The following is a 27,150-nucleotide window of genomic DNA, read 5'->3' as shown; positions in this document are numbered from 1 at the left end:
AGCACTCGCTTTCGGGATCGCAGAGGGCTGGAGCCAGCACCATCAGGTGCGGCTCCATGAAGCTCTACATTGCCATCAGGTGTGGCTTCACGCAGCTCGCTACATTGATGAAAGTATTTAACTGCTCTCAGGGGATTCTGGATGTGTTCTCAAGGTTGTTTTGTTTTTGTGGTGCCGGGAACTAACTTTAGGGTCTTATCCATGCTGGGCGAATATTCTAAAGCTGAGCTGTAGTGTCTGCCCTGTATTTGGCTTACAGGTTTCCATCCACTGTCAAGGGAACCCAAGACAAGAACCTCAAGTGATGAATTGCCTTCATCAGATTGGCCTGTGGCTGTGTCTGTAGGGCATTTTACAAATTGTTCACTGATATAGGAGGGCTGAGCTCACTGTGGGTGGTGCTATTCCTAGCCAGGTGTACTCAGACTGTAAAAGAAAAGGAACTGAGCGAGTTTGAAGTAGCAAGCGAGACAGCAGTGTTTCTCCAGGGTCCTTGCTTGAGTTCCTGCCTCCACGTTCTTGCATTTATTGAGGAGGTTGTGTGAATTCTGTCCCTAAGTCTACTTTATGTGGTTCTTATACAAAGAAGCCCAGGCAGGCCTTGAACTTGCTATATAGCCAATGATGACCTTATCTTGTGATCTTCCTACCCCAACGTCTGAGTTCTGGGATTACAGGCACAAACTACCATGCTCAGTTATGGAGTGCCTGGGATCAAAGCAGAGTTTTGTGCTTGTTAGATGAACACCCTTCTATTGAGTCACATTCCCAGCCATATATTATATTGACTGATATACATATGTTGAACCATCTTTACATTCCTGTAATGAAATCAATTTGACCATATTATCTAGACAGTGCTATTGAATTGAGTTTGCAAGAGTTCATTGAGAATTTTTGTTTCCATGTTTATCAGGGAAATATTTGCCAAATTTTTCTTTCTTTCTTTCTTTCTTTCTTTCTTTCTTTCTTTCTTTCTTTCTTTCTTTCCTCCCTCCCTCCCTCCCTCCCTCCCTCCCTCCCTCCCTTCCTTCCTTCCTTCCTTCCTTCCTTCCTTCCTTCCTTCCTTTCTGACACAGAATTTCTTAATGAGAAGGCTTAGTAAATGGCCTATCATGAATAGTTTCTTTATAAAGTAAGAATGGCATCTGCTTGTTGATAATATATTTCCTCCTCCTCCTCTTCTCCTTCTCCTCCTCCTCTTCCCTTCCTCCTCCTCCTCCTCTTCTCCTCCTCCTCCTCTTCCTCCTCCTCCTCCTCTTCTCCTTCTCCCCCTCCTCCTTCTCTTCCTCCTCCTCCTCCTCCTCCCCCTCCTCCTCTTCTCCTTCTCCTCCTCCTCCTCCTCTCCTCCTCCTCCTCCTCCTTCTTCTTTTTCCTTCCAGGCAGAATTTCTCTGTGCAGCTCTGGCTGTCCTAGAACTTCTCTCTGTAGACTGGGCTGGCCTTGATTTCTGCATGCGGGGATTAAAGAGCCACTAATTCCTAGCAATAATATATTTTCATAGTTAAACATTAATGAAGACTAAGACCTTGGCTCCCCCAACATTCTGTAAGAAAATGAATAGTTCAAGATTGGGAGAGAGCATTTACAATATAGAACACAGACCCGATCCCAAGGCATACCAATGACTCTGACAGTGGTAAAGACAACCCAAATGAATAGACAAAAGGAGAGGTGTGGAAGTTTGAATGCAATTGGGCCCCAAAACTCACAGGGAGTGGCAACATTAGGAGGTTTGGCTTTGTTGGAGTAGGTATGGCCTTGTTGGAATAAGTGTGTCACTGCCGGGGTGGGACTTGAGGTTTCCTATGCTCAAGATACCACCCAGAGACAGAATCCACTTCCTGTTGCTTGCAAGATGTAGGACTTTGAGCTAATTCCCCAGTACCATATCTGCCTGCATGCCACCATGTCCCATCATAGTGAAAATGGGTGGAACCTCTGAACTGTTAAGTGAGCCACCCCATTAAATGTTTTCCTGTATAAGAGTTGCTGTGGTCATGGTGTCTCTTCACAGCAATAGAACCCCCAACTGAGACAGGAAGGGTGGGATAGCTGATCATGGGTACTAAGTGACAGAAGTAAACAGCTTTATTCTGTGTTACACAGCAGGGTGACAACAGGTATGTGCTATGCACTGCAGAAAGCTAAAGAAGTTTGAAGTTTCACCATAAAGAAAGGGCAGGTGCTTGAGGATGTAGATGTGTTTAAATTGCCTATCTAAATTCCATGCAGCCCCACGGATACACATCCTAGCTACAGCTGCCAACCTGACACAGACTAGACACCTAAGAAGGGAGAGTCCCAGTGGAGAGATTACCCTTATCAGGTTGCTATTGGAACGCCTATGAGTGATTGCTTTGGTTATTAATTGATGTAGAAGGGCCCAGTCCACTGTAGGCAGCACCATTCCTAGGTAGCCAGTCCTGTGTTGTATAAGCCTCCCCTGGAGCTAGCAAACACTGGTCCTCCATGGGTTCCGTTTCAAGTTCCTGCTTGAGTTCCTACGATGACTTCCTCAATGATGGGTTGCGACCTGGAACTCTAAACCAAATAAACTCTTTCCTCTAAGTTGCTTTGATCACAGAAAAAAAAAAAAAGGAACAATGTGGAAAATTTTTATATTTGTCTGTAACGATTAAAAATAAATGTACGTGGTGCTGGAGAGAGGGCTCAGTGCTTAGGGTCACTCACTGCTCTTCTAGAGGACCCTTGTTAATTTCTTCACACTCATATCAGACGGCTCACAAATGTCTGTAACTCCAGCTCCAGAGGGTCAAATGGCTTCTCTGGTCTCCATGGGCAACTGCACACATGTGACATACACTCACATAGACACACACATGTACACATGTGAATAAACTTTAAAAATTTATTTATGTAAGAAAAAATAATCAGTCAAGTGTAGTAGTGTATGTTGGCAATGCTACATAACAAAACCATCAAAAATTAGTCTAATAAGCACATGACAAGATGCCTAAGTAAATGCATATTAAAACTATACTTCTTGGTGTTGGAGAGGTGACTCTGTAGTTAAGAGTGCTGACTGTCCACGTCCCAGCACCTGGCAGCTCTCAACTGTCTATAACTTCCATATCTGACACTCTCATCTAGACATACATGCAGGCAAAACACCAAGGCAAGTAAAATAAAAATAAGTAAGTTATTTAAAAAGCACACTGCTTTACATAACTTTTGAATGGTTTCCATAAGGTAAGAATGTCAAGTGTGGTCATTGGAAATTTGATACATTATTTGTGAAAGTGTAAAATGCTGAGGCCCAGGGGCTGGGAGATAGTTCAGCGGGAAAAGCCTTGCTGTGCAAGCGTGAAGACCGGAGTTTGGTGTCGCGGCCCCCCTCGTCCAGCAAGGATGACGCGACCACTGGAGCTCTTCTCACTGCAGTTTTATTCAGGACCTTTTGACAATTGTAAAATCTCTCTCTTTTCCTCTCTCTCTTTGGGCAAACCTCTCCCAGCCCTTAAGTAGGCCTGGGCTGCCAACCTCAGATTGCCAGGTGGGCACTGCCCATAGGTTCACGCATATGCAAGCAGCTGACAGTCATTGCGTGATAATAGCATAAGTCAGGCTTTAGCCATAGGAGTTGATTATCACAGAGAGCTCTCGCTTTCGGGATTGCGGAGGGCGGGAGCCAGCACCATCAGGTGCGGCTTCACGCAGCTCGCTACAGTTTGGATCCCCAGCAAACAAACACAAGAGCAGGGTGGGTGTGGTGGGCACCTGTAATCCCAGCAGGTAGGAATTGAAAGCAGAATAACCGTAGATGCTCATGTAATCTAGATGCTAGGTCCTCATTGGTTACAAGTGCGGGAAATAACTTCTTTCTATGAAACCCCTTTGGTGGTGATTTAAGTACATTTATGTATTTATGCGTTGTGTGTGTATGTGCGCATGTATGCATGTGTACATGTTCACATATATGTATTGACATATGCACGCTATAGCATATATGTTGATGCCATAAAGTAAATTTTAGTAGTCATTTCTCTTCCTCCAAGTAGGTCCTGTCGATCAAACTCTAGTCATCGAGCCTGGTAGCAAGCGCCTTTACCCAGAGAGCCATCTTGCCGGCCCCTTCTAGCGAGCTTTGAAAAATAGAAGTTCCTTTTTTTAAGGTGTTTTTTTCTTCAGAGATTTTTTTTATGTATTATTCTCTGAGAAAACTATGCCATTAGTCAATAATAATTTTAAAAAGACATTTTTTTTCTGAAAGCATTTAACATTTTGATATTCACATTGAAATATTTATTTTTATTTTTGAGACAGGGCCTCATGTATCCCAGGCTGGCATGGAATATACTATGTAGCCAAGATTCACTGAATCCAGGGCCTTATACATTTTAGGCCAGCAGTCTATCAGATGAGCTATACGCCCAGAGTGTTAGGCTAAACTTATTATACAAAAAAGACCCCAGCCGGGCGGTGGTGGCGCACGCCTTTAATCCCAGCACTTGGGAGGCAGAGGCAGGTGAATCTCTGTGAGTTCGAGACCAGCCTAGCCTGGTCTACAAGAGCTAGTTCCAGGACAGGCTCCAAAGCCACAGAGAAACCCTGTCTCGAAAAACCAAAAAAACTAAAAAAAAAAAAAAAAGAAAAGAAAAGAAAAAAGAAAAACCAAAAAAGACCCCACTAAGGGATGCATTTCTATTAAGTGACTATGAGATCACCTGAACTTTGGTTTTTCTCCATCCCTCCCTCCCTTCCTCCCTCCCCCCTCCTTCCCTCCCTTCCTCCCTCCCTCCCTCTCTCTCCCTCTTCCTTCCCTTCCTTCCACCCTTCCTTCTCCAGGATCTTGCACACCGGGATTACTGTTCTTGGTACCATCTATACATTTTTAAAAAGACACAGTCTCATGTAGCCCACAGCCTGGAGCATCGCCTGTCTTTTTCTCTTCTGCTACAGGGCCAGTCAAACCCAAGACCATGTTGCATGGCAGGGAAGCACTCAGCCATGGAGATATCACATCAGCTATTCGATTGCTATAAATATTTAAAGGTATACGATTGTCTCTAATCACTCAGTTGCTTTTTATAAACCCTGACGTGTATTACTTCTAATGTCACTATTTCAAAGACATTATTCAGGTTCAGGTTTTAAAGATTCATTTATTATGTATACAATGTTATGTCTGTCTGTATATCTACTTACCAGAAGAGGGCACCAGATCTCACTACAAATGGTTGTGAGCAACCATGAGGTTGCTGGGACTTGAACTCAGGACCTTTGGAAGAGCAGCCAGTGCTCTTAACCTCTGAGCCATCTCTTCAGCCCCCCTTTAGTATCTCTTTAAAATGCCTAGGAGAAAAGGACTTTTTCCATTTAGGAATGGTTGAGACAGTCTCCTCATACAGCTCTGAATGGCCTGGAACTCGTCTATGTAGACCAGGCTGGCCTTGAACTTGCACTGATGCCCCTGCCTCTGCCTGCTGACTGTTAGTATTAAAGGTATGGGTTACATGCCTGCTTTGTATGGTGCTAGGGATCAAACCCCAGGGCTTTGCATATACTTGGTATGTGCCCTACCAACTGAGCTACATTTTCATCACTTAGTCATTGTTGCTTCTTCTTCTTCTTCTTCTTCTTCTTCTTCTTCTTCTTCTTCTTCTTCTTCTTCTTCTTCTTCTTCTTCTTCTTCTTCTTCCTCCTCCTCCTCCTCCTCCTCCTCCTCTTCCTCCTCCTCTTCCTTCTCCTTTTTCTCCCTCTTCCCCCACTCCTGTTTTGAGACAATATCTCAACTCTGTAGTCAGGCTAGCTTAGAACTCACTTTATATCCCAGGTCAGTCTTGAACTTGAGGCAATTCTCCTGCCTTAGTTCTCCAAATGCTGGCATTATAGATGTGAGCCACTACACTTGGCTATTTATATTATTATTTTGTTGTGAGCAGAGCAGATTGATTATTTACAACTTTTTACTTGACAACGCAACAAAAAGAAGACACACAACAGAATTTCTTTAAGTGTTGCATTTATCTTTGACAAAGACTTGTCCAACCTTAAATTGTGTGTGCCCTCATGCATGTATGTGCTAGGCTTGTATAGCTGTGCTCTTATCCAATGAGCCAGCCTCCTAGTACTTTTAATAGTTTTGCTTTAATTAATTATTGTTTGTGCCACAGAGCACGTGTGGTGGTCAGCATACATACAACTTTCTGGAGTTGATTCTCTGCTTCCACCTTTGCTTGGTTTCTGGGGTTCAAACTCAGGTTGCCAAGCTGGCACTATAAGGGCCTTTAGTCACTGAACCATCTCATGGACCCCTTTTAAAAATATGTATTATTATTAGCCAGGCAGTGACGGTGATGGTGCACGTCTTTAAACTCAGCATTCAGGGGGCAGAGGCAGGTGGATCTCTGAGTTTGAGGCCAGCCTGGTCTACAGAGTGAGTTCGAGGACAGCCAGGGCTACAGAGAGAAACCCTGTCTTGAGAAACAATAACGACAACAAACAAAAACGTTTGTTATTATATTTTAAGACTATTTTATGTCATGTGTATGTGTACTAAGTACATGCCTGGGGCCTTCAGAGGTCTGAGGAGAGCTTCAGATTCCCCTGGCACTGGAATTATGGATGGTTGTGAGATACCATGTGAGCTCTGGAAACTGAGCATGATTCCTCTGCAAGAGCAATGAGTGTTCCTAACCCCTAAGCTGCCTTTCTAGCCTCTTGACTGTTTGAGACAAGGTCTTGCTGTGTAGCCCAAGTTGATCCTTGATTCTCCTGCCTCAGTTCCTGAGTGCTGAGATTCAGGGGTGTGCTACCATGCTCAGCTCCTGAGTGCTGGGATTTAGGGGTGTCCTACCATGCCTCAGCTCCTGAGTGCTGAGATTCAGGGGTGTGCTACCATGCCCAGCTTGCCTAGGTTCTTTTTGTTGATTTGAGACAGGCTCTCCCTGTGTAGACCAGGCTGTTTTAGAACTCCTGTATTCCATACTGGCCTTGACCCCATAGTGATCCGCCTACCTCAGCTTCCCTAGTGCTGGGATTACAGGTGTGACTCACTATACCTTTTCCTGGGTTCTAATTTAGAGACTGCTACTGTTACTTTTATGGCATTGGGCCAATATTTTACTTTAAGGACTCAATCTTCTGCATAAAACCGAAATTAGTTGCAGAATTTTTAAAAATCAAATACAAACTCAGGATGTGCATGATGGCTCAGTGATTAGAGTACCTGCTCTTCTTGCTGAGCGCCTAGTTTGAGCCCCAGCGCCCACAAGGTGGCTCACATACCTACAGTCCCTGGGCATCTGATGCCCTCTTCTGACCTCTTCAGGGCCCAGGTCAGAACACTCACATGCATACAATAAATACACCTAAAATTAATAAAAGTTCAATGCATCACCAATTCACAGTGCTTTTGATAACAACAGCCATCTAAGCCTCGCTATTGAAAAGAAATGAAGCCGAGCATGGCCAGTTGCTGCTGATCCAGCTGGCTGCCCATAGGCCTAGCCCTGCCTCAGTGCGTCTCCACAAATTCTCTAAAGTTTTATTCAGATTCCAGAACGCTGGACGCTGATTCAGTTGGCTGGGCACACTTGTATATTTTTGTGTGTGTGTGCACAATTATCTACTTTTATTAAAACAATAGACAGAAAAATCAAGCTGGTCAAGGGAGCAATTAGCCACCGTTTATTCCGGTGTGTTTCCAGGGTGGCAGGAAACCAGTTCAGAACGAGATAAGAAGTTTGGACCTCTATTGGGTGTGACTGGACTTCTGGACAAAGGGAGCAGTGATTTTTTTTTTCTTCCTGGCCAGCTATTTTCATCCCTGGCTTAGAGAGTACTCCCAAAGTGCTAAAAAACATCGAGTGAAGTGGATTGTTACCATAGGCAGAGAAGGACATCAACCAGGAGCTGGAAGAGCTAGGCCAATTTCCTTTGTCATTATTGGTGACATTGTTAACGACAGAGGGGCAAGCAGTCAAATGTTTCACCTGTGCAGGTCAAACAACCACCCCCTGCCTCTTCAGAAATGTTCATGCTTTGCATTGATGTTCAATTCCCTTACCCCTAGCACCAATCAATTAGAACATTATTATCCCCTATTGCCCTAAGGGTTGATATATACTTGATTCCAACGTTGACAGTATTCTCTTGCGTGCCCTCAACACATCCTGTGCCCTTTGTGGTAGAGCTAGATGCAGCCCCACAGTCCTTTGCAGGGCCCCAGGTACCAGATCCTAACCAGCTCCGGGGGACAAAAGCCATTGTGCTTTTACTTAGGGACTTGGGATGCAAAGATGAAGATCCATATCTCTGTTGTGAGATGCAGGAAGGCAAACGGTTGTAGCTGAGAGTCTCTGTGCTGGGACAGAGGGGGATTTCTGCTGAATTTACAACGGCAAATTCAGCTCCATGAAAGTCATGAAAATGACCAACTTCAGATCGTGGTCTTTGTTAAAGATTCTTGGTTCACCTGCTCCTCAGGGTGTTAATGTGATGGAAAGGAAGATTTCAGCTATTCTCACTGTGAACCACAGTGTGCTTAGGTGCCAGATCACACACATGTGCTTTTAGTTTGGTCCCCTCTCTGAACAGACAATGGAATTTAGAGCTTCATATACCCCAGGGAAGTGCTGTACCGCCAAGCTACATCCCTGGCCCCAACTGTAGTCTTTCAGGTGGGTTCTGGAGACCAGTGAGTCATTTCCAATAAACACACGCCTTTGATGTAAACAAAAGCTAAGAGAGGGTCGGGATGCAGCTAAGTTGGAAGACACTTGCCCAGCGTGCATGAAGCCCTGGGTCTATCCCTAACACTATATAAAGCTGGGTGTGGAGGCTCATGCCTGTAACCCCCGCACTCCGGAGGTGTGGGTTGCCTGGGAGGAAGTAGGCTGGCAGGTCCATTGACCACTTTCCCAGAGGTGGAAGGAAAGGAGCCCTGTGTTTATAGGCTTTGTGTAGTGCATAAAGGATCTAGGTGTGGCTGTTTGGCTTAGTGTCGCATCTTTAATTTCCATTTCAAAGTGAAGAGGCTTTATTCCAATGCTCTGACCCCAGTCTTATTTTCGGATTTTCAAATAGGTATTAATTTCACATTCAAATTGGCAGGCCTAGGAGAAGCCACGGGTAATTAGAAGGATCTAATTGGAAACATCGGAAAAATTCTGAAACATGCATTCTAGGCTCACAACTGCGGTAGTAGGATATGGACCAGCAGCCCTCTTACTCTGGGGGCTTAGAGCATGGATACCTAGAAGGCAGCAGTAATCAGGAAATTGTAACATTTGCTCCATGATGATTTGTAACATTTGCTGTGAAGAAAGTAACAAATACAGAATGTCTGAAGTAGAGACCAATTAGAGATGAAGCTTTGTAGGTGTTTCTGTTGGCTCTGGAGTCCATCTTCTAGGAACCGACTGTGACTTCAGGGAAAGTGGTTCTGAGACCAAAAAGGAAGAATCTTGTTTTATGGATTTTTGTTGTGTCCATATGCATGTATGTGTGCATTTTTTTTTTTTGTTTTGTTTTGAGACAAAGTCTCCTGTTTTCCATCCTGGCCTCAAACTTTCTAACCCAATCCTCCTGCTTCCACCTCCTGAATGCTGAGATCACAAGTGTGCACCAGCACTTCTGGCTCAGATGCAGTGCTGGGGATGAAATCTAGGAGCTTCCCGCATGCTAGGCAAGCACTCTACCCACTGAACTACACTTGCAGCTCCACCTACCAAGTCATTATAAGATGCACAGCCAAGTATTCCAAGAACTGATACCCTCGGAGCAAACCTAGAGTATAGGAAATGCCACGCAGATACTGTTTTGTGAAGAAAGACAACAAAACGTGTATTTTCATAGTTTATTTGTGTCAACTCAGTACCCTCAGAGAGAAAAGTTTTTATTGCTCGCAAATGTGGGTATAATTTAAAACTAAGTTTCCCAGACACATGGCATAGTTGAACCCACAGTCAAACTTTTAACCTTTGATCCTCACCATTTAGCTTGGGCTAGCAGCAGCGCACTAAGCAATCGCAGCCGCACAACTTACACGAGGCTGAATCTGCATGCAGTCCAATTTGACTGAGAGAAGCTCAGTAGAGCAGTTCTGCCAGGCCACCGCTTCTTTGTGTATTAATAGTGAAGCGCGGTGCGTTTGTGCGTTTGTGTCTGACTTCTAGAGTCTCAGTTCTAACAGCCGCGCAGGAGGCGAATAGGAGTCAGGTGATGTCATTCTGAATCCTCAGGATTGAGCAATTTGCAGGAAAATCCAACTGACACCTGCAGGACGGATTCCCAAGAATCCACTTTCTCATGAATGTCGTTGATTGCGGCGGCTCTCCTCATTCCCCGCCTCCAGGCTGAGGGGGTCACTAATCTGCATTGTTAAACAAGCCCCTCCTTATCTCATCTCCCGCAGGGGATGTCGAGGTCTGGACTCCCCGATACTTTAAGAAGCAGGCGAAAAGTCCACTTTCCGCCAAAGCTCCACCTGGGTTCAAAGACCCGATCGCGGTCCGGTCTCTAATTTGCGGATCCAGGCATCCATCCGCCGTGAAGGAGGGAAACCCGCTTGAAAAGTGAGTGTTCGGTGAGAGTCTGCTTCCCCTTTGTCTCCAGCTGCGGGTAGGTGCCGAGGGAGAGGATCCTGAACCTGCCTTCGGAGTTAGTGCGTTGTTTCAGCCACCTGCAAGGGTCGCTAAGGCGGAGGGAAAGTTGCGGTGGCCGCGGGCAGGCGACTCCGCCCACAGCGCGCAGCTCGGGCGGCGGCGAGCGCGGGACTGGGCAGGCCGGGAGGCGCGGGGCGTGGTCTGCAGCCTCCAGTCCACAGCGGAGCGCGCTCGGCTGCTCTGCTAGCCTTCGGCCGCACGGAAGAGAGAGCGGGAGACCGATCGAGGGGCGCCATCGAGGCAGCAAGGCGAGCCGGGCGTAGATCAGGGTGGGCCCAACCCGAGTCCTCGCCTCCCGGCTGGGCAGATATCGGTGAGCGCGGCCGGGGGCTTCCCCCGCACCCCAAAGCGCCCTTTGGGAGCGGGAGGGCGGGGAAGGAGCGGGCGCGAGCCCAGCGGGTTCTCCGATCCGGGCGGGGAGCCCGGGGGCCCACAAGAGCCTCCGGATGCGGGGCTCCCAGCCGGGCCGCAGGAAACTTCGCCCGGGCGGGGACAGCGGGGCTTTCAGGGCGCTACAAACTTAGCGGCGGGCGGGGCACCCAGGGGATCGCGGCGAGCGCCGGCGGTTGGCGTTGGTGTCCCCGGCTTCTTTGTGTCACCTCCGGGCCCGGCCCGCGGGTGCACCCGGCTCGGCCCAGGGGCTCCCCACCGTTCCCCCAGCCCGGCCCAGGCGGGCGCGCTCGTCCGATTGTTTGCATTCCTCGCGTCACGCCTGGGCGGGAAAGATTTTGAACGGGGTGTGAGATAGAACGCTGGAGCTGCGGCGCAGAGATTGCAAAACCATAGACGACGGGAGGCTAGTCTCGGGGAACCGAAGAATCTGAGGCCGGGGCGCTCCGCCTTTGAAACGGACGCACTGGAGGAGAAGGGGCGGGCGAGGCGGCTCTGAGCCTCCTCGGAGCGGAAAGGGGGCGCTGGGACCGCGGGGATTATAATTGCATTTTGATCGCTTGCGGTCTTTGTTGTCTCTGCTATTGCCTTTAGGGTCCGACCATAGCACCTGGTCGTCTTGAGGTTTCTCTCTTGAAGTCTGAAAAGGCGCCCGGGGCGGGGTGGGGGCAGTGGATTTGTGTTCAAGGCTGCTGGCCACAGGAACCGCTTCATTAGGTGGAGATGGAGAAGTCCAGTGTAACACTTGCCTTTGTGGACGCGCCTTATTTCCGAAAGTTGTTTTCTCCTCCCCTAGTGGAAGAGAGCGTCGGAGCCGAGTGGCAAGGCGCGGTTGTGCACAAGCAGCGGGAGGGTCTCTGTGGCCGCTTAACGCTTTTCGGGGCTTAAAAAATGCTTGAGTTTGATTTGAAGCAACTTCTCTAAAAGTTTCCATCGCTCCAAAGCCCTTGCTGCAGGTAAACTCTGTGGCTGTGCTCGAATAGTTCCATCGCCTGTTCGGGTGGGGACACAGTTAAACATACCTGGCCTCCTCGCAGCTTTGGTACCAATAAATGCCACCACGGGAGAGGGAGCATTCGGTTTTTATGGGCCTGGGATTTTTGATGTGTTTACACGCTTCAATGCATGACTGCGCCCCCAGTTTTCTTTCTGGAAAATTCTCAAGAATTCCAAAAGCTTTTCCTGCGGTGACTACTGTGTGGCCTCGGCCCTACCTGTCTGCCGTCTCCTCCCCCGCAGCTCCCCGCCCACTCGGGCGGTGGGAACAGGTGCAATACTCATAAAGTTTAATGGTGAAGCTGGCGGTGTCAAAATGAGAAAAACGTGGAAGGATTTTGGTCCTTGTTTACCTATTTGAATTTAAAAGCTTCTATTTGTTTTGTTTGGATACAGGGTCTCCGTAGTCAAGGATAGCCTTGAATGTGTTGTGTAATTAGACTGGCTTTGAACTCCGTATCCACCCCACCCTCCCTTCACTTTCCAGGTGCTGGAATTACTAGTGTGAGCCATCACACATGATTTAACACGCTTCTATTTGAATTTTTAAAAAAATCCAAAATTAAACCATTTTGGATCAGCTCGATTGATATATTAAGAGTCTCTCAAAAAAAAGTTCAAATTTACTCACTTAGAAATTTTATTAGCGTTTCAGTGGACTTGGGCTAATGGTGTTGCTGGATACTGCCGTGTGTTTAAAGGACTGAGTCACAGAGGGTTGAGCTGGCTTGTGCCCTCAGCAGCACCAGGTCTGCGTTTAATAGAAGACTCAAAGTGGAATTGGTTCCATTTAAGTCATTATGCCAGGGATGTAAAGCCCTTTTCCACTTTATCATCTGTGACTCATCATATGCTTTAAGTAGAGATTTTTCAGTAATTTCACAAACATCCATTTATGCAAATAATCTCTTGTAATGTGCCAATCACTATGCTGGACTCTGGGAGACTCAAGTAATACTAGTAATATTCATTAGTCAGGTGCTATTTTTTTTGTTGTTTGTTTTTTGGGTTTTTGTTTTTTTTTTTTTTTTTTTTTTTGTTGTTGTTTTTTGAGACAGGGTTTCTCTGTGGTTTTGGAGCCTGTCCTGGAACTAGCTCTTGTAGACCAGGCTGGTCTCGAACTCACAGAGATCCGCCTGCCTCTGCCTCCCGAGTGCTGGGATTAAAGGCGTGCGCCACCACCACCCGGCCTCAGGTGCTATTTTGGACCCACACATATGCTATGTGCTTATCTTGCTATCTGAAAGCGTTTATTGAACACATAGGATGCATTCATTGTCCTAGGTGTTGGGAATATAGTTTGGACAAGGCAGCTGTAGTGACTTCCTTTACCCAGTGGGCAAAATAGATGGAAAATAAAATGTATCACTAAACTAGCAGCACGCTCTGTATTTATTTGCTTATTTACTAGGGATTAAACCCAGGGTTTTATGTTCTACCATGGAGTTACACCCAGCCCTTTTCTATTTTATTTTGAGACCAGGATGTGCTGCTAAGTGACCCAAGTTGGCCTTTCACTTGATTGGGATCCTCCTGCCTCTGTCTTCCAGTTAACTGTGATTAGAGTAGCTGGGATAACGGGTGCCACACCGTGTCCAGTTTAATCACTTAACTTAGCTCACCTCCTACTCTGGGTCACAACCATCTAGATGCCCTCCCAGCCCCTGTGAGAGGCACAGAACTTCCAGGGGCTCCCAGAGCCACCTCTTGGTTTCTGGCTTCTTCATCCTGTTACCCACCTGATCTCACTTCTGCTCTCTCTTTGCCTTGCCCAGGTGTCTTGGCCACACCAGCTCTCTTGCTGCTACAGGTCTTTGCATTTACAATGCTCTACCTGAGATGTGGTCGGTCCCTCCATGGCTTTCCTTCCTGTAGCCCCTGACTTTTTGTTCCATGCTGTTGTCTCAGTAACCGCCAGATTTAAAATCACAGTCGCCCTAGCAACTCCCATCCTTTCTTCATAACTTTTGTCTCCTTAGCACCTATGACTGCCTAATGTAAATGCATCACTCCCTAGTTTATAATTTGCCTTCCCATACTAAAGGCTCCTGCCCAAGCTCTAAGACAGCTGTATCTTTCTCTCTCTCTCTCTCTCTCTCTCTCTCTCTCTCTCTCTCTCTCTCTCTCTCTCTCTCTCTCTCTCCCTCTCTCCCTCCCTCTCCCTCTCCCTCTCCCCCCTCTCTTCTTTGAAATAATCTCAGGTGGCTCAGGCTGACCTTGAATTTTCCAGGTTGTTGTGATGATCTTGAATGGTCCCCCCTCTTACCTCCCAGGTGCTAGGACTACAGGTGTGAACCATAGAACCCTGCTTCGCTGCTGTGTGTTCGGAATCCAGAGTGCCTGGTGTGCAGCAGGTTCCCTTACTGTTAAGTAGAAGGGATTGATGGAACGCGGAGGCTGAGTAACCAGGGGCTCCTGGAAGGAGACAGTGGTCCTGAGACTTGAAAGTAGCTGCACTGTGGGTGGGATGGGAGGTTGTGAAGAGGAGACAGGCTTGGGAGGGGGCCTACAGAGGACTGTTTTGTACAGAGGCTTCCAGACAGCAATGGATGCTGTGGATTTATTGGTCACTATGGTTAGGCATTCTATGGCCAAGGGAGCATTGAAAGAAATGATGGGCACTGTGTGCTGTGTACACCTATAATCCCAGTGCTTTCGAGGAAGAGGTAGGAGGCCTGTCTGAGCAAGAGTAAAACCATAAAACTATCTCAAACGGTGTGTGTGTTGGGGGGAAGGGGCTACAAATGGTAATCAGGTATAGCTCATATTGGGACTTCTTAGAAGTCACACGACTCCTTGTACTTTTATTAGTCCTATTTTATGGTTCAAAAACCTAGGAATTGGGGAGATTACGGATGGTAGAGCCTGGGGTCAGAGGTAAGCTACTACGTTTCATTACTGTATCAAAGTCAAAAGGTTCCTCCATATGCTGATGGCATGGCTGGTCCAGTCTGAAGAGGGCCCATTTCAGTACTCAATGGCAGTGTCAGAGGCCATGGGCTTCCTGGGGCTGTGGGAAGAGTGAAGCCCTTGATTCTGTCTAGGAGTAGGCCAGGCCAGCTGACAAACAGCGGCACCATGTTCCCTGCTGTTACTGTTATGAGGAACATCTGTGTGGGGATTATTCGTTAAGAAGAGTTGATATGAAATACAAGAGCTTATTCTCCAAAGTTTCACGGTGGTCAGTCCCAAAGCAAACCAAGAACCAGGTGTGGTAGTGCACATCTGTAATCATAGCACATGGGTGGTTGATGCCGGAGGATAGACAGTTCAAGGCTACACAGCCAGTCTACATGAGACCTGGTTACAAAAGTCAAAAAATCAAATCCATGACAGAGCAAACACCTGCCAGGTTCCCAACCAAAAATTTCAAGCAGACTTGGGAGTGTGACTCAGTGAGCTGTCCCAGCGTGTGCATGCGTGTGTATGTGTGTGTGCTGCACGTGCACACACACACAACAGGGGCTGGGAGAAAGGAGAAGGACCTTTGCTTTTACTAGAACAATGACTTGTGTCAAATATCCCCTTTTCTCTTTTCACAAAGTAAACGATCGTATCTAAGGTAGTGTGAAATCACTATTGTTTGATGCCTGTGAGTCGTCATGAACTTGTAGGTTTTAGGTTATATTCTTTTTGGATTCTTACCTTGAGTTGCCTTTGCCTTCTTGGAATGCCAATATTTAAGCTCCCTTTTTCTTTTTTAAAGGATTTTTATTTTTGATTAGGAGTGTGTATGTATGTGTGTGTGTGCACACACGCACGTACACCAATGCACATGAATTCTGGTCCCAGAAGGGGGCGTTGGATGCCTAGAACCAGGGTTACAGGTGGTTGGGACAGGACTGAACTTGGATCCTAGGGCAGAACAGCAAGTCCTCTAAACTGTTGAGCCATCTCTCCAGCCCCCAGTATTTACACATTTTAATCATTTTGGAGGGGCTCAGATAGAGGTCTCATTATGTTGCTCAGGTCAGTCTCAAAGTCCTGGGCTCAAGTGATCCTGCTGCCTCAGTTTCCCGAATATCTAGGTCTACAGCCTTGTACCACCATGGTTGGCTTTATATGGTTTTGACTCAAATACAGATGCGTGAAACTATCTCTCCTCTGGCCTCCCTTGCTCTCCACGCCCCCTTTCTACACAATTGCTGAAAACTGGGACTCAGTGGATCTGGAGTTTTATAACGGGATTGAACATTATCTCTTTTTTCTTTGCCTTGGCTTCTTTCAGTTAGCGTAACTATCCTGAGATTGACTCATGTGGTTATATCAGTAGTGTTTGTACATTAAGATTTTATTGTAGTGAGGATGTGCATATGTGTGTATGATGAGTGTGAGTGCAGGCACACATGTGTCATGTGTCGTGCTCAGAGGGTGGCTTTCAGAAGCCACTTCTGTCTCGATATCAGACTTAAATATCGTACCCCAGGAAAGCAAAAGCAATTTAAGGTAAGAATCTAGAAAGAGCATAACCTCTCACCTACAATAGGGTTTGTCTTGTTTCTGCTGTGTTGAGCACTCCAGCCTAGCAGATCCAAGGGCTTCTGAGAAATTCTCCTGGCTCTCTTCTCATCTTGCTATAGGAGTATTGGGATTACAGATGCAGAACACAATTTCCAGGTTTTTAGGGGCTCTGGGGATTGGACTCAGGTCAGCACTGGCTTGTGAGACAGGTGCTTTTAGCCACCTCTCAGCCTTCATAAATAAAAACATGCTTTCAAATGTGATATCTAATGTTTTTAAACGCTTTTATTATTTGTATTATTGTTATTGTATATGATATGTGTGTGTGGGGGGGTGTGAGTGCCATAACTTGTGTGGGGGTGCAGAGCATAACTCCATATAACTGGTTCTATTCTTTCACCTTTTCATGGGTTCAGGGATCCAAGTCAGGTTGTTGAGCTTGGTGGTAAGTGCCTTTACCATCCCTCTCGCCCTTTATAATGAAAATGCTCTTTATTGTTATCATTTAACGTCGTGTTATTAGGCACTACGGCCCTTTTCCTGCCCTTTCCCCCTTGTGGTGTTCTCAGGATTCTTTGCATATTCATACCCTAAGTCCTATATCAGCTACTTACTTTTGCACCGCTGTAACAGAACACACCGTACTGGAAAGCTTATAGTACACAAAGCTTTCCCAGAAGGTCAGAGCCTTAGAAGACCTTCGTGGTGCATCATCCTGCCACCAGGGGAGAGAGAGGCCAGTGGGGACAGATGCGCCATGACATCAGTAATCCCCTCTTGTGGGCTGAGAATGACATCGGTAATCCACTCTTGTGGGCTGAGAACTCTCCTGACTTTGTTGCCTCTTAATGCTGGTGGGATGATGTTAAACTTTGTCAGTTTGGAGGATACACAGTGAAACCACAACAGTGTCCTGCGTTGTCTCAGCTGTTCGTTACCTTTCTGGGTTTCATTCTGATTTATCGATTTATTCTTCATGGACTGTATTTCTGGTATTATCTCTAGAAGAATCTGCTTACAGAGATTTTTTTTTTTTTTTTTTTTTTGGTCCTAAAAGATTTTACAGCTGTGGTTGTTCACTTAGGCCCATGAACTTTCTTTTTGTTTTGAGCATGAAGTGTGAGGGGAAGCCTACTCCATCCCTGCTGCACTTGTTGAGTGTTGGAAGCAATGTCTGAAGATGGCCTTTAGGAGTCAGGGGTGTTTGTGAACTGCATCTAGGGCCTGGAGGTCAGGAGAACCTTGGCATGGCTAGCGGTTGGTGGGACTCCCCGACAGGGCATCGTTTAGCAGAGATGTGGAGGAGTTGGGGCTCAGGGAAGCTGCCCTCCAGTGTTTTTCTTTGCGTCTCTTTAATTGATTCCCTCATCCCTCCTTTTTAAATTTTCTTTCCTTAGAAAATTTTAATGTATATGTACGTGACACACATGTGTGCCGTGGCATATATGTGGAAGTCAGAGGACCAGTTGTGGGAACCCATTCTCTCCTTTCACCATAAGGATCCCAGGACTGAACTCGGGTTTGGTGTCAAGGGTCTTTCCTGTTGAGCCATTTCATTGGCCCAAGAATTTTTAAAAATTCTGTTTTTTCTCCGTATCTAGCTGTTGGCTGTCATGCTTTGAGTAATGATTGCAGCATATCACAGTGTCTCTGAAAGTAGCCTTACACCACTTCCTGTGGCTTATGAAAACCACAGGGTGCTATGCCCCCCTTCTCTCCCTTCCTCCTCCTCCTCTTCCTCCTCCTCCTCCTCCTCCTCCTCCTCCTCCTCCTCCTCCTCCCCCTCTCCCCTTCCTCTCTCTCCTTCCCCCACCAGCCCCTCCTCACAGTGTCTTGATACTTCCCCCAGGTTGGCCCTGAACTTGCAGCCCGCTTCTGCTTCTGCCTCCTGAGTGCTGGAACTATGGGCTTGAGTCAGCATCCAGCATCTTCTGCTTTGGCCTTGGCATCTCCCTTCTGCCTCTACTTCTCATCTCTTCTAGAGCCCATTCTCTGTGCTTATGTTTCTCGAGTAGGTTATTGCTCTTTGTTGAGATGTGAATAATAAGAAAACCATGTATTCATTCACTTATACAGTGATATACCAGGTAGTTATGGTCTTTATTTTACTACTTCATTAGGTGAAAAAAAATGAAGAAAGAATTTGTATTTAGATGATTGGGTTCTTAAATATATTCTAGTCGATAAAGTTAAATAAATCTTGAAAAAAAGAAATGAAGGTCAGAAATCAGAGGGTTTCACGTAGCCTAGACTAATTCCAACCTGCTATATAGTCAAGAATGACCTTGAACTCTTGTTTGCTTTCCCTCCACCTCCTGAGTACTGGGATGAAAGTCCTATGCCTGCGTAGTAAGCCAAGCAAACAACTGCCCCACCTTCCTAGTCTTTTTTGGGCTAGAGGGTCTTTTTGAAGTCTTAACTGGCCTGAAACTTACTGTGTAAACTGGTTGGCCTTGAACTTGCCATTCTCCTACTTGTGCCTCCCAGGCACCAGATTTCCAAGTGTATCTTACCATACCCAGCACTGTAAATCACCTTAAGCTGGGCTGACTGAGATGTCACGGACAGTAGTAGCCACAGAGCCACTAGAAAGCTCCAGAGCATCAGACAAGTACAACCACTGGACTTGGGCTGCATACAGTCAAGTCTGCCTGGTGCACAGCATCAGGAGGAGGGAGGTAAGCCGGGAGAAGGAATCAATTGCTGCCGGCACTTACCGGGCCCCCGAGAAGTTCTGGATGCTATGTTTGAAAGCATTTCTCCCTGGTGGTGTGTGAGTTGAAAAGCACCCACTTCTATTCCCCAGGCCAGAGAAACACGTTTCACAAAAGTCAGCTTCAAGCTCTTGTTTTCAAATTTGTGTTTGATGGGACTGCAAGGGGAGATGCGGTTCTTCAGCTCCCTTGGAGTGTGCTGTCCCCTTGTCAGGCTCTAGCTGACTTCCTCCTCCTTTTGGATCCCACCAGCATTTGTGGTTTGTATCAGTGGGTGAGTAACTCCTCTACATCGAGTATTCAAATCGTGCAGTTATCTATTGGTGTCCAATTCTGGTACCGAGATGAAATCAGGTCCTATTGCTTTTAGCTAGCTGTGTGTAGGAGAGATGCCTGCACGCCATTGCAGTGAGGTTGGTCATTGCTGGTCCATGGAGTGAAGGTGACTACATGGCCAGCTAGAGTTAGTAGGAGCAGCCATTTCTTCAAGTACAGTCTGGAAAGTCGGTCATGGTGGTTCATGTCTGTCCCAGCACTGAGAAAGCAGAGGCAGAAAGAATGCCAAGAGTTCAAGGCCAACTTGTTCTGTACAGTGTATCCCATGCCTGCCAGGGCTACAATGTAAGGCCTCATCTCAGCTTTCCCCCCAAACAAAACAACAGAAGACAAAAGTAAGTTTTGGTAGACTAGTTGTCAGTCTGTAGATAGAATCAAATACTGGACAGTGGGCCAGGAGTTTGTCTGTAAATCAGGAGGAGCAGAGGATATGGGAGAATTTCCCCAGCTCTTAAATGCTGTGAGTTTTGGTTTAGAAATGTGGCGTTTGTCCCTAGTATACATGGGAACACTAGGTGGAACAGAGGACGTGCCATGTAGAAAACCCTAATTGTAGTCCGGGCATGGTGACCTGTGCTTGTAATGCCAGCACTTGGAAGGACTAGGGGTTAGGGGTATGACTGGGTTGGTGACATTCTTGTCTAACATTGCAGTGCCCAAAGCCCCTGGTTCAATCCTTATCACTGCATTGGACAGATAGGTGGGCCCATACCTGTCATATTAGCACTTGGAAGGTGGAGGCAGGAGGATCACAGCTCTAAGTCATTCCGGCTGCAAAGTGAGTTTGAGGTCAGCCTGGGCCACAGGAGACAGTATCTCAACAATAAGTAAGCAAGCAAGTAAGTAAATAAATAAATAGCAAATAACTAAAGGCCCAAGAGCAAGGGCACTTGGCAGGAAGCCTGATGAGCTGGCTGTGCACCCTGGAGCTCACCTGTACTTGAGAACTGACCCTTGAAAGTTGTCCTCTGAATTCCACGTGTGCACCATGGCATGCACATGCCCCCACATGCCCACGAGCATAGTAAATAAATCCCAGGGATGACAACCAAACTCTCAACCACCTCCCCAATTTCACCTATATAATATAGGTGAAATGAAAATTCAAAAATGATTTGCGCCTGATCCTAGAACAGTAATAAATTGATTTTTGAAGCAAAGCAGAGGTAACAGTGACTGGACCCCATTGTGACCACTGTGCTACCAATGATGACCAAACTTGCCATCTTCATCCTCACCATTTTCCAGACGCTGGAGAGATTTGAGATAAATTCTATGTGTCCTATAATTTCACCCACAAGAAACTGGATTTTATGTTATTCGGTTATTAAGGTGCCTGCGACAAATTTGAGGCTGGTTTGCATGAACTGTAGATTAATTTCTCTAGAGCTCTTTCATACAGAAGATGACTCAAAGAAAACCAGCGTGGCCATGTATATCTGTGTGTGCTGATTTGCATAAAGTCATTGCAAATAAGCGGGCTTGCTCTTACTGTGAGTGTCTGGAAGATTTTCTGCACAGCAACATTGTATTAACATCTTGTGCATTCTATTTACAGATCACGTTGCAGAATAATATGATGGATAATAATACCTCTGTCTGATTAAGAGAGAAGTGTGCTTGCAGGGGCACTTTGAATTTGAGAGGCAGGTTTTTGGGAGAAGGAGGTGGGAGATGGTTTTGATGGTTTGGAGGGACAGACTTTTACGTGACAGTGAAGATGGTTCCTTACTCATTCAGCAGTTCAATTGCCTCATTGGGGCCAAGGTGGTAGCTCACTGGTGGATCTGTGCTTGCCATGTGGGAGGCCTGGGCTCTAGCCTCAGAACCAAGAGGAAAAACAAAACAAAACAACAACAACAATAACAACAACAGCACCCACACTAGTCTTAGTGTGCTCTGTGCAGTTTTTCCTTCAAGGTCAGAATAGCGCGGTTTGCCAAAGCTCAACCCCCGAGTCATTTAGTTTTGCAGAGAGAGGGCAGAACTGATTTACACAGACTCTGCCTGTTTTTCTCAGGCTCAGTGGTATCAGGAGTGAAGGCTGATTTTTATCACCTCTGACTGAGATATGCATGTTTAGCTGCTTCGTCATGAGTCATTAATTAAGGGCTCATACCACAGGAGTTAGCTAATTTTCACTTAAAAATGCTGCTCACTAAGGAACAGTGCCAGCTACAGGTCACATGATCAGTTTCAGGTTTGTCTCTCAAGCCTCAAGGACCTCAATGTCCAATCCAGCTATCTGTGGGTGTGTGGATGTACATTGGAAGCTGTTCGTGAGCATCCCCCTAGGCTGCACAAATGGATACAGAAACCGGAAGCTGTTCACGAGCAGAGCATCACGCCCCCCCCGCCCCCCAAATGAATACAGAAACCCACGACCCCAAAGGTCGATAAACTGCAACAACTGTGTTGTAGGCATCATGGGAAGGGAGTGTTGGGCACATGAATGCATGGAAAAATGGTTAGTTGAAAAGTTTGAGTTGGTAGCCAGGCAGTGGTGGCACAGGCCTTTAATCCCAGTACTCACAGGAGGCAGAGGCAGGTGGATCTCTGAGTTCAAGGTTAATTCAGAGCTAGTTCCAGGACAGCCAGAGCTGCACAAGGAAACCCTGTCTTGGAAAACCTAGAGGGGGAAATGTTCAGGTTGGTGACTCTGAAAGGAAAGACAAAGCTGAAAAGGAGTCATGACAATAAATTCTCATTAAAAGTGAAATGTGTGTTTATTACTTGCACTTCCATGTTGGCAGTGAAAATGGGTTCTTGGCTTTCTATTGCCAGAACATTCTTCATAGTCACCCGTTTGGTGGTAGGAGAAGTTTCCCCTCTTAAGATATTAGGATATAAACAAGGGTGTCAAAAAAAGCAAGGTTGCCATGCCACTTTTGAGGTCTTAGTGCTTGTTTTCTCATTGTGGGGAAACTTTGGGTAATAATTCATTTTATAAAAGATGTTTCCTCAAGCATGGAGGGTCTTCCCTTCTGGCCTGCGTGTACAGACACTCCTGGCTGCTCATCACCACGGGTGGAGTTATGAGGGTTCTTTGTGGGTGCTCTTCCTGAGAGTCAGAGGGTGAGCCGGCTCGGCTCTGAGTCATCTCGTCGTCTCACGGTTGGCTATGTGTTTTCTTAGCAACTGCTGCTGATTTCAGGTCTGGGCAGGGAAAGCGTGTTTTGAAATGACCTGGCATACTCTTTCAGGATCTACAAACATGCCTGCGGAGCCTTGTAAACTTGTACTGTGTATACTGCAAAGAATGAAGGAGTAAACACTTTCCCCGTCCTGATTTCTTAAGTCATTTTTGTTGGAGTTGCATTTTGGGGGAACTGGGTGGGTGGGAGTCAGAAAAGTAGAGAAAGGAATGAATTCTGGATGCTTCCAGTTTATCTACAGATACACCTGGGTCAAACACAATTCCCCGGGGTCTTCCTGTTGAGCTCTGCTCCCGTGTGTCATTCTTGGTCTGGGAAGAGTGAAGTTTAGGAACTCTGGTGCAACAGAGTTGAGAACATGGTCCCTGAAGTCAGCCTGAGGTTGGCTCAAGTTCTGGCTCTGACCCGTGTGGTTGTACTACTCAGAGCACCTTACACGAGCCAAGGAAAGCTGAAGTTAAGGGATGGGGTACTGATAGGGTTTATGAGTACTACTAGGTAATGCCGGTAACAGCGCAGTAACTGCGGAACAGGTGGTCAGAAGTACTAGTTACTACCAGCATTAGTGCTGTGACAGAAAGCCGACCACAGCAGCTTAAGGAAAGGAGGGTTTATGGTTTTATAGTGCGCTGTGCTGGGGAAGGCATGGCAGTGGTCTTATCAAGTAGGCAGTCAGGCAGCAGAGGTAGAGATAAACGCTGGTAATGGTAACATTAAACGCCTCTGCCTTTCTCCTTTTTCCTGTTTTGTTTTGTTTTAATGACAGCATCATATCTCCTGTAGTCCAGGCAAAGCTTCCAAATTTACTGTGCAGCTGAATTCCTGCAAACTTTTTTCCTTCCTTCCTTCCTTCCTTCCTTCCTTCCTTCCTTCCTTCCTTCCTTCCTTCCTCCCTCCCTCCCTCCCTCCCTCCCTCCCTCCCTCCCTCCCTCCCTCCCTCCCCCTCACCTCCCTACCTCCCCCTCACCTCCCTACTCTACCCCCCTCCTTTCTCTCTTTCCTTCCTTTTCCCCAGCCACCACTTCCACCTGGAGCTCCTTTTCTCCTTGTATGCAGTCTAGAACTCCATCTAGGAGCTGGCACCAGCCAGCTTCAGGGTGGATCTTTCTTCCCATTGTTAACCCTGTTGCAAAAGCCCTCACAGCTACATTTGAAAGGTGTACCCTACTAATTTCCAAGGGGACTCTTAAACTAATCGCCTTTAATCCCAGCACTCAGGAGGCAAAAGCAGGCAGGTCTTTGTGAGTTCGAGGCCAGCCTGGTCTACAAGAGCTAGTTCCAGGACAGGCTCCAAAGCTACAGAGAAACCCTCTGTCTCGAAAAACAAACAAACAAAAAACCAATAATCACTGCATTAGGTTCACTTTGAGGGCACCCTGCACAAGTGACAGGTGTTCGGGACAGTCAGAAACAAGGCAGACATGGCTCTGAATACTTAGACATGGGAAGGTGGCCCATGAACATGTCTCCACAGACTCTGGGATGGAGGAAGTACCGGTGTAGAAAAGCAGAGTGTATGGGTGCACCCACCAGTGGTGATTAATACCAGCTTTGGGGACGCAGGGGCTAATTTTAATAGCATGGTTGAACGGGGGCTAATTTTAATAGCTTGGTCAAGCTGTTTGTATAATTGGTCTATAATGGCCCATAAGGGTTTATGCACAGGGAATGAAAGAGGGTAATTTAATGCTGAAGGAAAGCACAGTTTCGGGATAGAATTTGGTGAGGGAGAACACCTGAGATGTAGGGAGTGGTTTTTTTTTTTGTTTTTTGGTTTTTTTTTGTAATTTGAGTGGGTCTGACTTGCGAGAGTGTTTGGAGTATATTCTCTTAGCCAGTGGGGAACCAAAGTGGCTGCTTGGTGTGAGGGGTTTTATAAAAATGTCCTAAAAAGATGTTCAGAGAAAGCCGGATACAGCTCCATTGATAGAATGTTTGCCCAGCATGCACAAAGTCCCAGGACCGTGTCCCCAGCACCACAAAAAGTGGCTGTGGTGAAACAGTCCAGGGCAAAGCTCATCCTCAGCCACTTTAAGGCTAGCGTGGGCTACTTGAGAAACCTGGATCATGTGAGACTCTCTCTCTCTCTCTCTCTCTCTCTCTCTCTCTCTCTCTCTCTCTTCTCTCTCTCTCTCTCTCTCTCACACACACACACACACACACACACACACACACGGCTGCACTAGAGACAGATGCCCAAATACAGAGTCAGGTAAAAACTCTCTGTGGAAGAGGAGGATTTCAAAGTTGTGCCAGATAATGTTGAGAGAGAGAGAGAGAGAGAGAGAGAGAGAGAGAGAGAGAGAGAAATTGGGGTCAGTTGCTTAATATCAACCAGACATCTAGCTTGCAGTTGGGATTCAGTTCTGAAAGGAGGAAGCTAGTGTTTATTGAGCACATACTGTTTCAGTTTTATGCTAAGCACTTTGATAAATCTATTATTATTATTATTTTGGTTTTTCTAGATTGTTTCTCTGTATGGCCTGGGCTGGCCTCAAACTCACAGAGATCTGCCTGCCTCTGCCTCTCAAGTGCTGGGATTAAAGCTGTGTGCCTCCACCTCCTGACTTCTCACAATTATTAATTGAAAGCAAAATTTCCTCCTTCCTTCCCTCTTTTCTTCCTCCTCTTTATCACTCATATATATATATCTATATATCTTAAATTCTGCATCTATGTGTCTATGGGTTTGTGCACACGAGTGAAAAGAGGCTCAGGATTCCCTGCACTGCGGTTTCAGATGCTTACGAGCTGACTGAAGTAGCTGAGGGGTCCTCTGCAAGAATCAGGAAATGCTCTTAACTGCTGTCCTCTCTCCAGCCCATTTTCACTCTTGAGGAAAAAAAATCTCACTTGTGTTGCTTGCCTCTGCCTTCCTAATAACGGGACTCCAAATGTTTATCATCATGGCCCGATAAACATTGACTCTTGGGGATGGAGAGATGACTTGGCTGGTCACAAGCATTGGTGTTTGCTCTTTGCGAAGACCCAGGTTCACTTCCCTACACCACATTAGTGGCTCAAAACTGTGTGTAACACCCATCCCAGGGATTCCATGCTTGCTTCTGGCCTCTACAGGCATTCCATGTGTGTGGTGCACAGACATGCATACACACAAAACACCCATACAGGTGCAATAAAATAATTTTTTTAAAAAATCCAACTTTGATATTTAAAACCTTTCTCACTTTTTGCTTTGTCTTCCAACCGGAAGAGGAATGGATGAGTGGACACCAGGGTGAGAGGCTGCAGCAGACTGTCCCAGACCTTTTCATTGACTGAAGTTTCCAGTTTGTTGCAGAGTCTCTGTTCTGAGATAAGCACCCTCCTCCACCCACCTGGGTGGCTGCTCCTTGTCAGCTGTTGGCCTTGAACTTCTGATCTTCCAGCCTCAGCAGGCAGAGAGCTGAGATTACAGGCGTGGGTTCAGCAGCTCTGAATTAGGACCAGGGCTTTGTGTACATGTGAGGCGAGCACCCCTTCCACCTGACCCCTGTCTTAGCCTGAGTGTGATGCTTTTTGTCTTTAGCAGTTTATCCTTTATTTGACTTGTTAATTACTCTTGGCAGTGCTGGACATTGAACCCAGGGCCTTAAGCACGCTAGGCAAGGGCTCTGCCTCTAGGCTATAGCCTGAGCACTTTAAAAAATTATCTTTGTTTTAAAACGGGGCGTTTTTCGTTGCCCAGGCTGGCTGTGTTTGGACTCGCTGTCTACTGCTTCAGCCTCCTGACTTGCTGCCTTATAGGAGTGCGCCACCACATCCAGCTTGCTGTCTCCTTTAGAAGACAGAGCATGCAACCCTGGGGTTACATTGTGGTCGCAGAGCAGAATTACAGCTGCAGACCCAGTGAGATGGCTCAGCAGGTAGGGAGGCATTTTTGGCCAAGCCTGACTGACAATCTATAGATGGCCTTGGGGACTCACATGGTAGAAGAGAACTGACCCCTAAAAGTTTTCCTCTGACCTCCAGATGCCCCCGACACAATATATAAAAAAAAAGTAATAAAGAATAACTATTAAAATTTAAACACCTGTTGTACATTTAAAAATCAAGCCTGGAGCTTTGTGTCTTTAAAGGGTTCTTTTCTCATTACACAAATCCAGTGCACGCACACACACACACACACACACACACACACACACACACACAGAGGCAAGATCACTTCCCGGTTTTATTTTCACTTTCTCCTCTTGCAGCCCTTCCCTAGAGATTATCACTAGGAGCAGTTCTGCTTCTCTCATTTGAATATTTCCAAGCCCTTGGAGCCCTGCAGTGATTCAGCGCGGTTTCTAGACTTTGTGCTCTTTCCTTTTCACCTAGATACTTGATGGTGGTGTGGTTTGTTCCCGAGGTGTCATAAAACACCCGTTCTTATTTTAGCTCTCCCTTCTGAGAGTCCAGCACATCAGATCTAACCCACATTCAGTAATCTTTGCTTAGTGGTAGATCCTAGATGGAACCAGG

The 27,150-nt window shown here is 46.5% G+C and overlaps 1 protein-coding gene across 1 annotated transcript in view; it reads left to right on the top strand.

Annotated features, from left to right (window-relative positions):
* Positions 1-10,824: 10,824 nt before the first annotated feature.
* The window catches only part of Syne2 (spectrin repeat containing nuclear envelope protein 2), a 300,335-nt gene continuing 284,009 nt past the window's right edge, over positions 10,825-27,150 (top strand). The window contains exon 1 of the mRNA XM_057782661.1: positions 10,825-10,944. The gene's annotated coding sequence lies outside the window, so the exon portion shown is untranslated. The remainder of the gene's footprint in view (positions 10,945-27,150) is intronic.

Source organism: Chionomys nivalis, chromosome 10 (genome assembly GCF_950005125.1).
Source record: "Chionomys nivalis chromosome 10, mChiNiv1.1, whole genome shotgun sequence".
NCBI classification, from domain to species: Eukaryota; Metazoa; Chordata; class Mammalia; order Rodentia; family Cricetidae; genus Chionomys; species Chionomys nivalis.
The sequence above is the reverse complement of the archived record's forward strand: the minus strand, read 5'-3'. Positions and strand labels throughout refer to the sequence as shown.